We start from the raw sequence: 4547 nt of genomic DNA, 5'->3' as shown, positions 1-4547 counted from the left end.
GAGCTAGCTAGCTCTGTAGGCCTCGCTGATCAAATGCCGATTACAGGTTGAGCTTTAGTTTTTTTTTACCGCTGAAGTTATATAAAAAGTACTAATGTCCGATGTGAATCCACTAAAGTTAAATGGTTTATAGTGTTCGAAATATTTCTGGTCAGATATTTGTAGTTTTCCTATTAATAAGCGTTAGTCACAATTATAGCTTCCGAGGTTTATAGTATACCAACTGTAGCAAACCAATAATATATACTGTTTTTGGGTGCGTCGCGTTGGTTATATTTATAGGCGAGTGGAGAGTTTCTCGAAAATTCAGATTACGTAACAATACAAAGCTACACTAGCGTTGACGTATACACATATATTGTTGATTCTTACACTCGAGAATCTTCTAGAACTTTAGAGAATAGGCGGGAGTTTCGCAATATTTAACAGTATACATTATGTATATTTCTAAATATAAATTTAATTTCAACAAACATCGATATCAATATATACATATGTAATAATAAATCAGTCATACCTGCCATCTTTTATAATTTGCTGTGATGACTTTGCATGTTATAGAGCATTTCTTATGCCAATTGAAATTAATTTTACTGATTATTTGGTTGAATGCTTCCATAACTGATACCAGTCACAGGCTTTTAAACAAATATTTTCTAGAAAATATAAGCCAAACAGACTTAAAACCTGATCGACTTTTTTATTTTTATTTAAAGGGCACTCTTGGTTTTATAGAGTAGACTAAGATATTATTCATTTAATTGGCTTAGTTATTAAGTTGATCTGAACTCGATTATAGTCCAATAAAATAGCATAAATTATCTATTGTGAAAAAGACATTGGTGACTGCATGTATTCGAAAACACTTCGTAAAGATGAAAAAGAACCGCGTAAAATTTTTTGAAAACACTTTATTCTCTGCGCATATTATTCATACAATGTAGCTCATTGTAAAATATATCTTCAGTACTTTAAAACCAAAGTGCATAATTTCTAACGTAATTCATTTATACTCACTGAACATCATAACAGAATGTGTTATTTCTTTCACTTCTGAAGAAGGGTAATGTATATCGGAACTGATTAGTTGATTATTTTGCTGGCACACTATACTTCTAAAATATCCCATTTGTACCACTACTGAGACCATAAGCGGGATTTGGGACCCAAATTTATGTGTTTGAGGGAGTAAAAAAGTCTGACATAATTATTGTGTGTATCCTATATTTCACAGCAAAAATAAATAAAAAAATTGCTCTCTCTCACTCACCGTAACCTCGCCTATTCTTAAGACGTTTAACGTAGTAACTAGACTAAATGTACTTCTGTATGGTCCCTGAAAGTTTTCTATTTCAAAAATAAATGAAACCAAAATTAACAGTATCGAATGTTTTTATTTCTTGCTTTTGAAATTTATAAGTCATCCTGTGTTTTAGCCCACAGAGTCCATAATTCTTCTCGTGATTCGTGGCATGCGCTCTTTTTACTGACGTCACTACAGTACAAATTACAACGTTAAGCGTCCCACAGGTGACGTTGTTTTATTGTCTACTGACTGACTGACGGATAGCACATTACTGCATAGTTGTGTGAGTTGTTAAAACAGGTGACCCTTCCAGGCGGCCTTCGGCCCCATTTTGGGGGAAATCAACTAATCAGTTTCCTTGCATATTACTATTTGTATTATGTGAATGAAATGAAATATCACATGACAGCATTAAAAGGAAAGGAGCATTGTCCTTCAGTAGCCTTAGGGGGAAAACTTAGGGCAAGATATGTTATGCACTAAATGTTGGTTTAAATCATACTGGCTATAATGAGAAGATGAGGTGAACAACTCGAAAGTCCGGCTGTTTACAGACATCCGTATAAAGAAGAGTTTCAGGATTGCTTCCCTCCGCTCTAGACTCTTTAACATAAATCGTGTTGTAAGACGCCTTTCTTAGGTTCCAGCTGGTTCAAAATCAACAAGAAAAAAACAAAAACGCTTAACTCTAGGTTCTTGACTTTCCTTGGCCTTGATATAGGGTGTTAAATTATATAACAGATTCAGCGTGAGTTCCAGGTTCTTGTCATTAGCCAACGATAGAATGAATTTTATTGTTTGGGTGGGAGTATAAACATTGATTGGCCACTTAAAAAGTTCGATACACAATTCCATCATCACCTAGTCAGTTGCAAAAGGCTTTTTAACATAACTGTTGTTTAAAAACGTTCTTTGAGCTATAAGGTTTATGATTTTTTTACATGGTGACATGTTTGTGTTGGCTTTATATTTTAATACTTTTATACACACGAATGGATTATCCACCTTGAAGTACGCTACTTATGACTCATGTTAAGTTAAGATAAATAATATAAAATAACGTGAAAAGGTATTGTAGTCTTAAAATAATGTAATCTAAGGCATCAGTTTTAGCTGACAGATTTCAGTTTCCTCTATTAAAATTCCTTTTTACAGAAAGACTCGCAAATATGTCAATACATAAAAATAACTGTAAGTAAACACTGATCTGGAATTATTCCGAAACGTTTATCTGCATCCCTTTTGATATAAATAAACAATGTTGTTCATCATAAGTGTCGTAATCATGTTTAATATAGAAGTTCGTTTACCTTCGACCACATAGATTGATTTCAGTTTTATGTTTTTTGTTCAGACACCAATCAACGCGCTCCCAGTGGCACAGCTGTATGTCTGCGGACGTACAATGCTAGAAACCAGATTTCGATGCCCGTGATGGGCAGAGCATAGATAGCCCATTGTGTAACTTTGTGCTTAACTACAAACAAAAACAAAAGCAATCAATGCAAAACGTCTTCTGGGTAAAACGTTGCAAAGAAAATAACATGTTTATCTCATAAATATTTCCTTCATAAATGTCAGATATCGATAACTAAAGAGTTTCTTGAAGATAAACCGTCTTGTGACTTCTTAACATTGTTACTCCTGTTACTAATAGTAAAGCTGCCCTTACATCACGTGACCGTCAGGATTATTATTATTTGCCCTGTCACACAACTGTACTCGTTAGATGATGATATCAACTGAGAACAATAGTATTAGTTTCGGTTTCTAAGCTGGGTGACATCATTAAGGTATTAGTTTCGGTTTCTAAGCTGTGTAACATCATTAAAGTATACGCCCAATAAACGCCATTAGAAAGAAGGCCGTACCAAATTCAATAAAATTTTATTGTTCTGAAACAACGCCCTCTGTATTTGCAACAGGTACATTTTAGTATGCTTAAGGACGAGGGGCTACTACCACACAATCTGCATTTCATATGCTTAGCAGTTATCAGACACGGCGTGTTAAATGTTCTCGACAATTATTGTGAGGTGTTGTGTTAAGTATTCTCACCTCTTATTACGAGGTGTTCTCTGTTTAAAAAAAAACAAAAAAAACTTGATAACAAAATAAGATCCGGGTTCACTTTTAGGTAAACTTATATGTCACTGTTTAAATATGGTGCGCTATTGGCCAACTATAAAATTCTCCGCCCACAAATGTACACCGAACGAAGGGTTATTATCAGTTTTCACAATGATGCTTGAGATAAGATGAAATAGTGAACAGAAATATCTTATATATATTTCTATACACACACTTAACGTTCATAATAGAGGTAATGTTTCTTATTAATTTTTAAAGTAAAAGTAGAATTGAATTTTTGTGAAAGACCATCGATTTCCAAATATATAATCGTAAATATAGTTTCAACTCAAAGTCTACAATAGAACTATTTCAATAAGTATGCCTACACACCCTGATGGGAGATTTTACAGATAACATTTCAAGGCAAACCCTCGTAACAAAATGACAGAAAATCTGTATTTTTTGCATTTTACTTAGAGCATTCATTTACCATGCCAAATCCTTATACAGTCAACATTTTCGAAAGCCAAGAGACCTATTACTACAAGTGTCTGTTAAGTACCCAACAAAGCAAATAATGTTTCTTTTAACACACGAATTTAGAAGTTTCGTCAACGCCAAGGCAAATAATCAAAAGCTCGCCATTATGACCCATGACGTAACAAAACATACTTTCCTATATAAAATATGGTTTACAAAGTAGGGGAGAGGTATATTTGAGGTAAAGGGTTTTGGCTCAATCTATTGGATTGAACTATCATGGGACAAAATGTAAATGGTGGCTATTTTGAAACCTTTTTAATCTTTCAGATGAGGTTCTTCATACGGAGAAAAGCCTAAGAAGAGCTCTCTAGATAAAGGTTTTTGAGTGACGAGTCTGGAAGAAACAACAACCATGAAGAACTGGGTTAGTATTACAGTTGATTTTAATTTCAGGCGGTAGATACCATATGTAGGAATTTAGTCTTCTTTCAGTGGTGAAACAACCTCATCAACAGAAACTGGTGGGTCTAAATTAAATAGAACATTATCGTGCAGGCCGTTGGTGCTGACAAGTGGTTGAGAGGAAACATGTTTATAGATCGGTAAGCAGTCAAGGAGACAGTATTTCGTACTCCTATTCGATGACGAGGAACCCACTTTGAGACTAATAATAGGCTGGAGACGG

Source organism: Limulus polyphemus, unplaced genomic scaffold, assembly GCF_000517525.1.
Source record: "Limulus polyphemus unplaced genomic scaffold, Limulus_polyphemus-2.1.2 Scaffold1302, whole genome shotgun sequence".
NCBI lineage: Eukaryota > Metazoa > Arthropoda > Merostomata > Xiphosura > Limulidae > Limulus > Limulus polyphemus.
The sequence above is the reverse complement of the archived record's forward strand: the minus strand, read 5'-3'. Positions refer to the sequence as shown.